We start from the raw sequence: 12605 nt of genomic DNA on the forward strand, positions 1-12605 counted from the left end.
CTCAGTCCTTGTTTATTGTGTTTGTGTTTACTGTTAGTGTTCTTGTGAATCCTTCTTGTTCTCAGGTCTCTCTCTGAAGAGAGATCTAAATCTCAATGAGACAGCCTGATTAAATAAAAGATAAAAATGTAAAAAATGTATGGCCAATCAGGTAGAGGGAGGGTTCATTTCACTCACTAAATTGTGCCATGCAACTGTGTCACTTTACCATTAAAAAGAAAACACATTATAATTCATGATAAACAATATCCCATATCATAACTTGTAACTATGTACAGCTTGCTGTCAGAGACCAATGACCGTAGAAGAGAAAGATATTTTTACTGCAGTTGAAGTTACATTTCCCCATACCTCTACAGAGCTCAGTGGGATGCAAAAATTAAGTCAAACTTGTGAGTCAAGGGGGCGCTGGTAGCTCAGCAGTCTGCAACACATTCCCCTTTTTACATGGTTTATCATAATGTGTGTCTGTCCCTATTTCTCTACATTTCCTGGCACTCTCTTCTTTTAAAGTAAGGAAAATATCTCTAAAATACACCAAAACCAACAGTGTGATTAATAGCTGTTCATGCTCCCTTCTTTGAAAATGTTTTAAAGAATTTCCTGTCAAATTACATATACGTTCCAAATACATGACTTAGTTCTACATTAAGCACAGCTTGTGGCAGTAAATTAAATGAAAGACCAGAAACATCAGGTGACCAGTGATGAAAATCCTAGTTTAAATGTCAGCAGCTGAAGCTCACGCAGCTCCACATGTTGGGACTGGGGTAATGTGCATTCGAATGCAAACAAACTTGAATGCGCCTAAAGCAAACCTTTACCTAGAACATGGGTATGTATATGTAATTTGTAAAGCAAATACAGAGCATTAAGTGCACGAGTACTACTGGCTTTTACACTTAGCAAACACAAATGATCCTGTTTTAAATGCTACAATATCCTGGGCGGTAGAAATAACAGTTCCTCTCATATATCCTGAGTGTTTCATTAGCTCTTCACCATGTAGAATAACTGCAGCAGAGGGCTACGCAAAATATGCTACAGGTGAAAACGTGTGACTAAAAGTCAAAACAAACTGCAGTGAAGTGCAGTTGTTTGAGTTGTGGGGTAACAAACAGTGACTAGAAAACCTCATCGTGGGGCTGCATGTGACATCATGCTAATTTCTGCTATGAAGTCTAACTTCAGCAAAAGCTAAGTATCTGAGAGACCACCTGATCTCAGATGAACTCTGCAGTAGAACAAAGGTTATATTGTAGATTTACCAGCCAGTACACTGTGCCTTCCAATTAAGTAAAGCTTATGACACAAGAGCATGCAAACCAATCAGTGCTTACACTTATTTTTCTCTTAGGAGAATATTGTTTTTCGGTTGAGGTTAGGTAGATTGAGGACACCGTCGCCCATTGCATGTGATTTCTATATAAAGCTTTAAAAAGAAATCAGAGTTTGTGTGTTTTTAAAAGCTTGATTTTCTACAGTCATAACGGGAGCATTGTCAAGATTTACAAGCCTGAAAGCCGGAGCCTGACCTCCTGTCCTGCTAAGCCTCGAACGGTCAATACATTTCCATAACTATGACACCAGATGACCATTTCTCGCCCCTCTCCCCACCGCAGGAGTCACACAACGGGGCTTTCAAACACAAAGCCCTGATTTTAAATGAACTCACACATCATAGTCCTCCAGCCCCCTCCAGCCCCCCTCCAGGGTGCGATCTGGGAATTCTCCTTGACTTTGACCATCTCTCGCATTTGCAATTCATCATCTCTTTCTCAGCATCACAAAACTGCCACCACCACCACCGCCACTGCTTTGTCATTACAACGACACAGACACAAGCTGTATTGTTTGCATCTGGCAGTGAATGGAGAGCAATACAATGGCCCGCTGCCTGCAGTTGTAGGCAAAGTTGTACCTTACAGGAGTGCTACAGGTACAAACATGAGGTGGAAACCCCACCCTAAACACAGGCTGTGAAGACCCCAGGGTATGGTTACAACACACACACACAAAACAATAAAATTATAGGATGAAAGTGTAGAAACAGAAGCACTGATGGAAACTAATGAGAATACTCCATCCAGAAAAGATAAATCCTGAAAATACAAACCCTCAGGGCACAACATGATTCACGAGAGCTTTAGTTGCATCTGACAAATTTAACTACACTATGAAATATACTGAAACCTATGCTAACAGGCCACACATTGACTCAGTGTGTCATTGGTGGTGTTATTTAGCACCTCTTCTGGAAAGTGGGAGGTTTGAGGCTGGCCAGCCATTTGTCTCCTGTATCTACTAACACAGCCAAACACACAGTGTGGCAAAAAAAGAGGCAAAAATACACAGCAGCAAATACAATGACTTACCTTACTGTGTACAACCAGGAAGTGTCACTTCTGCTTTTTCTCCCCACTGCAGCCAAGAGAAATCCCACAGATCATCACTAAGGGGGAATTTAAAGCTTAACATGAGGGGATTATTGATACTCCTGCTGCAAGTCCACAGCAGACTGACTCCTAAATGCAAGGATGAGTTGAGAAACTGAGGGAGGGAGGGGGAGTGACTGTTTGTAAACCCCCCTCCTCCTCCTCCTGCTGCTGCTGACTCTTTCACACTCTTCACTCCCTCCCTCTCCTCTTGCTCCCTCCTTCCTTCCATGATTCCATCCCCCTAAACTACAAACCTACTGCAAGCAGGAATGTGTGTTCCCTCCCTCGTCTCCTCTGTAATTGCCCCTCCACTCCCCTATGAGAAGCATGTTTACACTAAATGTTGCAGCCTCTTAATTGTACAAAAACCAATAGGATCAACAACTGTCAGATTCAGACCTCCATTTCTCGGTCTGGATCAGTAGCAGCTTTTAACTCCCTTTTGGCTCAGACAGAAAAAAATCTTGCTTCAATCTCTTTTCTTTGAGGTTAAAAAGAAAAAAACTGTGATAACAGGACTCCGCAAAATGAAACAAATGTTCTCTTCGCCTCCGAGGCTGAAAGGTCGCAGTCTTAATGTGTTGTGGTGCATAATTTGGAACATTCAGTGACAGCCCAAAATGGGATCTGTGAATGAGAGAGAGGCTGGACTTGCTGTTGTCATAGCGCCAGTGATGTCGTGTGGCTATCGTCATCGTCAGCGGCGACAGTGGAGCCGGATTCATTTTGAGATGATGGAAGCAGCAGAGGGAGCAGGGGAGAGGGAAAGGGGAGGACGGATGAGAGAGGGCACAGCCGACGTCTACTCAGCTGCAGCCTGCATCATGTGCTCCAGCAGCAGCTTTGCATGCATGCTGAAAGTGAAACATGCCCTGAGCTAGTCGAGGGTGTAGACACCCTGACAACCACGCAAAGGAGAGGCAGAGAGAGCACTGAGCTCAGTCTGTCTGAGAAGAGAGAAATTGGGGGGTGAATTGCCATGTCTAGACTTTGCAATGACTATGACCAAAATAAAAAGGCACTCAGCAGTGGTGTGGTCAGACAAGCTTCCTCTCAGTGCATCTTGATGTCCTGCCAAGGTTGTGACCCTGATATTAAACTAAACCACTGGGGTTTCATAGTGAAGACAGGAATGTCTGGTCTGCAGAGGCAACCAGACATAATAACCTGTGTTCTTATCAACCCTCTGAGCCTGATTTTCCTTGATATCTGTCAGGATAGGAGATTTTTCCATCTGAAATTCCGCACACACAAAGCTCACTGTGAGCCAATTTCTTCTTTTCAATTAGTGAAACAATTTGTTGGGATGTGATCCAATGAAAACAAAAGACTTGGAAGCACATGATAAAGTCTGAAAACATGATGTTCGAGATTATTATTTAGACTGACAATCTAATTAAAAGTTTAGAAAAAACACATGTTCTTCCTGAAGGGTGTGTTTTGATAATAATAACAAAATATTAACCCGAAGGCACTTCTCTTGTATTCACATAGGTGATTATTTTTAAAGTTAAATAAATATAAGTTTATGTGCATGAGATGAGATCATCTTATCTGCTCGTCTCCGCTGCCATAAAATCCTGGATCTGGCAGCAGAGCAATAAATGTGCCTATCAGTGAAATGTGGGCTAATGCTGAATCCACGTCTGCTCTCACCACAGGCATTTAAGAAATGTAGATTGCTTGCATAGAGCTCAGCTAAACAAAATACTCTGCTTCCTCATCACTGGGACAAGGCTATTAAACCCAGTGCTATCCACACTCAATTTAGGAGCTGATTGAATTGGACATCCAATACATTGACAGGCTTTCAATACGGCTGGAGCAATTTGGCAGGTGAGGCTATGGTTACAGATCCACAGCAACACTTCAGACTGCTGATGCTGTCCAGGTGTCACAACCAACTGCAATCACTGCCAATCACCTTCAGCCGTAGTGAACGGAAAAAAAAAAAAAAAAAACAGCTGAAGGCAGTAGAATGACAAATCCATTCAGCAGGATATGCAATAAGTTCACTAAATGTGATTTGTCACAAAAACTACAACGATCTGGTTTATATCAAATGCTTTTGCTAAAAGAAATGCATGTTTGCAGAAGAAAGTTTGCATTTGATTAGTTTTCTTTTGCTAGATCATAGAAAAAATGATGTTTTAGATATTTTATAAATATAACTTACTGGGTTACATAATTGCATAATTTCAGGCTTTTTTCTAAAGTCAAGATTTGTTTAAGTTGGCTCAAGTTAGTCAGAACTCTGAACCACAGTTTTTTTTCCAATAAGTCTAGGTTCACTCATTCCCGCTTTATTTTTGCATGTGTCCTAGCTCATACCAGTAAAACAGCTGATACTCCCACCATGCCTCACAGCAGGACGGTGTTAGACAAGTAATCAGCTGTGCTTTGTCTTTAACAGGAAAGGGTTGAATAAAAAAGGAGATCAGTTACACCAAAATGAGTTCTGAGTGTCAGGGGCTGAATATGTGATGACAAACATTCATTTTTTAAAAATCAACTTCTGTTTATTTGCTCTTAATCTGCAAATAAGTTACTGCATATATCTGTCGGATAAATTCTTAGTTCTGCAGCAAGGCCATTAACATCACAAAATGTGGAAAAAATTCTACAGGGCTTAACATTTTCTCAAGGCGCTGGAGCCTAATATATAATGCCTAACATGCTAAATCACAGCGCGGCTCCCCAGAATAGCTTGAAATAAAGGTCAGTTAATAATTGACTATGCACTGCTTTATTACAGCAATTGTGAATGGACCACAAGACGACACAACATTCATCATGATGTAGCTGTGATGTTACACTGTCCATTCTGAAATGTATTAATTTGAAGGACATACTGAGGGATACAAAAACAATAGTGATGAAAACAGAGACACAAAATGCTAGTTTCAATATAGGAGGTAGGCCGCAGGCCTATGTTGCTTTGCAGAACAGTGAAATTATAATACAGTGTAGTTGCATGACTAGGATGAGTATGTAAATGTAATATCTGGTAATCCACAAACTGCACCACAATATGAAAATGTTATGAAACAGATAGTGTACGACGAAACCACTGGTGGCTATCAGCAACAGTAACAACTCTGAACTACCAAAGCCAAAATGCTTCCTTGTCTCACACCAATTCAATTCTCAATTAACATACAAGGGATGAGTTCTACCCACAACTATGCATCAAGATGTAGATTCAACAGCATCCGTCTGTTGATTCTAACTTTATTCTCAGAACTGTACACAAAGCTACTAGTCTATAAATACACAGCAAGCATACATCACGCTGAAGCTAATTTTACTATTAAACAAGGAGTCAGCTGTATGCAGCATTTGGTTCAGTATAAGGCTGTTACAGAACATCCATCCGTACAAGGGTTCAAGTGTTTATTTTCTTGAAGATCTCCTCAATCAAAACAACACACGTCCCCCCGGTGTCCCTCTGAGAAAACAGATGATCCATTGTACCAAAAAAGAACACCATGTACGAGTGAAATCTATCAGAGAAAAATGCAACTGTTATGCAAGACATGAAAGCAGTAACCCTAGCCCGGGTAGAGATCATTAGCGGAGGATCCAGTGGTCTCCAGCAGTGAGTTGCCTCTCCAGAGTCGACATCAAAGACACCGGTATAGAGAGGGAAATAATTTAGAATGCGGAGGAAAAGCTGGGATTGATTGGTTTGGACTGAACCTATACAGCATAGGTAGCTCTCCAATACTAGTTATTAAAAGATGCTTGGAGCACATTGAAAGGCAATAGTCTGCACTTAGCAAGCTGCTACGTAGGGTCAACTCTATACTGAGCCAAAAAGCACACTGACCATAATTTTACCCACAGGTAAGCACCGATTTCCAGGCCAGAAGTCCAAGAATAATACTGGAGTCAATTTGGCTGAAAGGATTATCACATGAATTTGCTTCAACAGCATTTCAATTAAGGCTGCAATAAAAACTCTTATCAATTAATCAGTTGATTCTTATTTTCTATTATTCATTCAGACTTCAGAAAATAGTGCAAAATACCCTTCACAATTTTTGAGAACATTTACGTCTTTAAATTCTCCCTTTGTCTGACCAACATGCCAAAAACCAAAAGATATTTATATTATGATATAATACAAAGAAAAATGCAGTAATTCCTCACATTTTAGAGGCTGAAACCTGCAAATGTTTGGAAATTTTCCTGCATTTCCTGCTTTTAATTTTCTGTCAGTTGGCTATCTGAATAATTTAACCAATCACTTACAGCACTGATTTGTGCATTTCAACATGCAATAAGGACCTGTCTTACACCAAAATTGTAATCTAAATGTAACATTACAGTTATAGTTTATGTAACAACTTACAAACTTCTCACTTTTTAACTAAATGTAGCCCAACTTAAGCCTTGAAGTCTAGACGTCTTTTGACCTGCATATCATCACATAAATACTTACTGAGAGGTTTAAAAATGCACACCCGGTAAAACCAACCATCATCATATGTCACTTCAAAAACACTTCCCACTCCAGAGTCAACCTCCCCAAAAAAGGGCCCTGAGAAGTTCTTGTTTATGAATGATGGAGTGGTAAAGTTAGCCCAAATCCAGCCTCCCCAAAGTGACTCACAGACTCAGCAGTTTAGTGCACTTCGTATCTATTATTCATCCAAAACCACAAGGCTCTATTGGCCACGTGAAGCTGATGATCATCACCATGTGTATTTCTGACAGCCGGTCATACGCTCCTGCTCACAGCTCAGAAATAGGAGGAGGAACAGAGCTTTGATGAGGCCTTTTAATGTTCATCTGTCATGTCTTTCCAAACCCCATGACCATTGTGGAGAGAAGTACCAGAGTGCTACTGAAGACCATCCACTGGTTTGAATATACACACAGGCCTCTCACGTTAGAATAGTAGCCTACTGTAACTGGAACAGAATCTTTTCAGAAATCACTTTTCAGAGTCTACCACAACCTCAAAGGAGGCTTTGAAGCTCAAGTCAATACTCAACGGCGCAGGCGAGTCGACTTAATTTGTGGGGAGCACTTGTTTGCTTGTTTCTAAAAGGTGCAAGCCACAGCGCAGGGCTTATTCATTTTGACTTTGATGAGAATATTCATTTAGGCCTGTAATAATTCATGAGCAACACCACATCTTCATTATGCTTAGATGTCAAGCTGAGAACCATATAAAGTGTGTCTGCAGTGGTTTTCTGCTACAAGCTTCAAATTAAAATGTGAAAAAACTCTGACTTTGAGTTTTGCTTTTTAAGGTTAGTGGAACACAGCTCAACCCTTGCTCACATTATATGGAGCGTGTCATAGCACAAGAGGGGCTGTCCTCTGGAAAGCATCAGGGATCAGATCTTGGCAAGTCATCGAGGTGTTTTTCCAGATTATGCTGACTGTCAGCACACCATGATTTCATCATATATGACCTCACTTTGTCAAATGCTGGAATATGTGGCAACTTCCATCTTCTACAATTGATAATGAATAAAAACAATATGCAAGGTAGGGCTGCAACTACCGATTATTTTCAATACTGATTTATCTGCTGATTATTTTCACGATTAATCCATTAGTCTATAAATTGTAAAAAAAATGCTCATCACAATTTCCCAGAGCCCAAAGTGACATCTTCATATTGTTTCTTTTGTCCAACCAACAGTTCAAAATCCCCAATTTCTTCATTTACTATCATAAATGAGAAAGACAAGCTTATGTTTAAGATGTTTAAGCTTATGTTTGACATTTTTGCTTAAAAAAGTACTTACTTACGCAATTTTCAATCAATCAACTCAATGATTAATCCACTAATCATTGCAGCTCTTATGCATGTGAAACACTGACTTAAGGTTCAGATATTCAGTGAATCACCTGCTTAGTGCACAGGGTCCAGAACAAAAGGGGACTACACTCAGACGTGTACAATGTGGCTGATTGCGAAGAACAATGGGATTGCTCTTTTCAACTGTCCAAAGATGGTGGAAGACAGACTGATACAGCAGGACATCAATAGTACTGTCTAATGGAGACAGATGTCCTGTCAGGAGGAACAAGGGACAGCCGAGCTTTTGTCTGAAACTCAATACAACATGGATGTAAACAGAGGTGGAAGGAAAGTATGGTTGACCTTCATTCATCAACTTAGGCTGGAAAGGGAACAAAGCTGCTTGATGTAGAAAAAACAATCCAATTACCGCCTAATGTGATTATCTGATATACATGTTGGAAAAAAAGAGAGGATTATATATGGCTGCAACATGAAGTATATCTTGCTCTAATATAAGGAGTCTGTTGTTCTGTGCAGAAAGAGAGCAGATAATTCTCACAAGACAAATTTGGCAATCGGCCTGTGCAGACTGCATTCAACATGAGAGTCTGGACAGAAGATCACTCACAGCTGCAACATCAACACTGTTACACAATGTAGCTGCTCCATTACATGATTTGTGTGGGAGAGGGCCACTTCTGAATTAAAAGTGTTTAACAGAGTGCATTTCAAGTTGTCATTTTTCAACTGTAATACAGGGGAAAGTGAATCATCTGTCCTGCAAAATACAACTTAAAAACCTTTTAGGGCTACAAATAATGTTCTACTAAATTCCTGTTTTTCCCCCCCAAGGACATACCCTATCATTTGTATATAAAATTATAAAAATGTGTGAATATTTATGTCAAAATTTCCAACAGGCCAAGATGACAGCTTCAAATTGCCTGCTTTATCTGACCAACAGTCCAAAAGCCTAAAACATTTCATTTTCAATGAAATAAAACAGAAGAGGAGCAAATCCTCACATTTGAGAAGCTGGTAAAATAAAATCTACGACACCTAATCCATTACTTAAATTATTGATCTGTTGTCAGAACTGTTGTTGATCAACTTTTCTGTCGATCAACTAATCTATTAAACTAAATCCTTTGGGGTTCATATTTCTATGATTAAATGAAAAAACTGAAGCACGGAATATCCTCTCACTGAACAGAGTGTTTAATCAAAAATTCAGAAATCCTCACCAACACCACTGGAGTTCAGAGCTTATTCAAATATTTAAACAACTTTGTCAGTGGTGTTAAGTAAAGTGTAGCAACTACAGATGTGGTCATTTCATTATTAAAAGCTGGCAGGCTGAATAATGGCTTTTAAGATGGTATTTTCCTACCACATGTGGAGATGTGTGCGCATGCCACTGAGGGTTTCGCTCAGCTCAGTACTCCTACAATCAGCAACTTAGCAGAATGACAGAAGTTTTCTGGTGGGAAAGATTTCCAGCTTTGCGGTTGTGGCCTAACTTAATATTTCCACAGCACACCTCCTCTTCTTATTTGCTGATTCTTTTAAACACATGGCTTGACTAAGTAAGCAAACACTGGGATGCAAGTCAATGTGTAAAAACTGGCGCTCAGAATAAAACCTTAGATTTAAAAAAAGTTCAAAACCACTGTAAGTGAAACAGTAGTTAATGTTATTAGTATGAATGGTCTGTGTTAGTGTTATCACACTAGGCTCTGTATGTTCTTCACTTGGCACTAACCAAAACACTAGGCTGTCTTCAGTATTTACTTTGCACCACTTTGCAAAGGAATGAAGAGTTATGTGCAAGTGGGACGGAAATGAATAATTCACGAAGAACACTTGTGAGGGTTAAATTATGCGCATTTCAAGAAATCAACTGTGTTTGGTAGTTCACTGCTGTACACGCATGAAGAACAAAGTCATGAATTGTACAAAAAGCCAACAAATCACCATATGAATGTGAGGACATTCTTTCATGTGTAGCCAGTCGCAACACTGCCTCATGTTGGTCTAACATTCGAGATGGAGAGTTAAAGTGTGTGGACACAAGCCAGAGGGGAGCAAAACTAGTTACAACTCAACCCCACGAACACAGACAGACAGTCAGAGAGTGTGAGGAGTCTCTGTAGAGGCATGTCACACAGGTGTGCTCAGGTTACCACCCCGAGGACACATCATCGAGCACTGATGCCATTCTGCTGGATGCTCCACAAGCATGGATGTTTTCTTCCCATGGTTCTCCACTAGATGTAGTATTCAAGCTGCTGTTTGGGTCATGCATAGGTTCTAGGTTATGTAACCTATGTGGAGAACACCTTCCACATGTTGATTACTGTCTCTGCCCAGTTAACCCCTGCCTTGCTTACTTTTACATCATCCACTGACTCAACTAGTGTCCAATGTAACAAATGAAACCTAAATCAATCCACTCAAGATATAGAGCATCATTTGAGTATCAAACACTGACTCTTAGTGGGCCTTCAACCCGAAAAAGTGCATTAAAAGATGCAACAGGGTTTTCAGGATTTAGGTTCGGTTTAGGTCATCCATGAGTCTGAAGACTTCTCTGATGCCAAAACACAGCAGAATGATTCAGGGACAAGATTTTATATCTCAGGAAAATAATCATCTCAGCAATCATCCTTCAATCATGAATGGTGCGACTTCTGCAAAAATATTTATACATCTCTGATGTTTATGAAATTTGAGTAGGAAAATAGTGTAGGAGACAAAAGTAATGCATTTATAAACCTGCCAAATGATATGACTGGAGTACAAGGACAGACAGAGAGGTGGATTATGTTGCAGGAGTGATTCAAGAGATTTTAAAGGGTGTTTATAACATGTTCCCATGTGTGAACAATCTTAGCTGTTAGAATCCATCATGACTGACATGAATTCGAGCCGATGATCCGTGTGAAGAAGCAAACTACAAACTTCTCACAGCCACCTTTCAAGCCCAGTGGGATAGTATGCCTTGAAGTGGTGCAACAACTACAGTTTTTAATGATTCACTGCTCTGTTACATTTCACTGCAGGTGAAGCGTTATTTCAACTTCTATCACTAAAAACTGCCAGGGGTAATTAATCATCTATGCTGTCACATTCTAGATATTATCTTTAATCTGGTGTCCAAATCCCCTTCATTCATGCATCTACCATGGCTTGTTTATGTACCAGTGAGGTAATACTGGACTCACCCTAAATACAATACAATACAATACAAATACAAATTAATATGTTGGGAAACTATATTTCTCTGACTGCAAACACATATCTGCCCAATACTAAAAATCTTACATAGGCCTTAAGTCAGCCTTGCACGTAAGTGAATGGATGAAAAGACAATGAATGACTGAATACATAACAATGTTATGTTAATAAGTAAGTAAAATCTGACGCAGCACTGCCTATTCTCATCAGTTTATAGTTACCAGTGCATTGACCAGTATCAGGATGATTATCACAACCACAGAGTAAGAGGACAGGAAGACACCACTTTCTGCAACAGCCTATGGCAGTGACGCTGCAACAAAACTTGACACCATAAGGTCACTGGTGTAGCTGCACAAATGAGCTATCGCCTTTCAGTTGAGTCACCTGCACATGATCTGGTTACTAAAGCAAGGTGTAAATACAGCAACAACATCGGTGTACAACAACGAGTGGGATTAAACGACTGCTTCATGCAACAATTTACCGCACTGAGGCCGTACGCAGATTCGCCTTTCCCAACAGTAAATGACCACAGAGATTCAAACACCTCCGGGGTGTTACAGCGGACAGGTCACCGTGCCTGTCTTCCTACATGTCTTATTAAACAAACATCCTGATGGAAAACGACATTTGCAGCGCTGCTGTGCAGGATGAGCGTTTGCACACTGGGATGGAAATTGAAATTTGCGCACATGCACACTAACCCCGCTGTATGTCCGCCGTCATTCGCGCTACATGAGAGGTTTTAACCACCAAATCACTGATGTCTGACTGACTGAATCAGCACCAGATGCGCAGAGACACAGCCTGTCGGCCCTGTCCACTGGACCGCACCGACCGCCTCAGTGCGGCAGCGTCCGTCATCTCTGATAAACTTGTATGATTGAGTGACGCGGTCATGCATGAAGACGGCGCTAGGACCACGCGGAAGCATGATTGAACATCGAGTATGTATTCTCCTTATCGTGATCAGGACCGCACGCCTCCCGGTCTCCTCACGTACCTGTCACCGCCACCTTCGGGATCTGGCTGCTTCCTTCCCGACATTGAAATCTTCATGTTTCACACACCGGTGATGCCCATCCACGTCCCCGACTCCTGCCTCCTCTCCAAGGTCTGCCCGCCTGTCCACGGACCATGCGTGTTGTTTCCACACCGCTGAG

General features: G+C 40.8%; 1 protein-coding gene across 1 annotated transcript in view; it reads right to left on the reverse strand.

The window, feature by feature from the left end:
* The window catches only part of LOC141008196 (rho guanine nucleotide exchange factor TIAM1-like), a 45966-nt gene extending 33361 nt beyond the window's left edge, over positions 1–12605 (reverse strand). The window contains exon 1 of the mRNA XM_073480448.1: positions 12446–12605. The gene's annotated coding sequence lies outside the window, so the exon portion shown is untranslated. The remainder of the gene's footprint in view (positions 1–12445) is intronic.

The sequence above is a fragment of the Pagrus major genome, chromosome 2 (genome assembly GCF_040436345.1).
Source record: "Pagrus major chromosome 2, Pma_NU_1.0".
Lineage (NCBI taxonomy): Eukaryota > Metazoa > Chordata > Actinopteri > Spariformes > Sparidae > Pagrus > Pagrus major.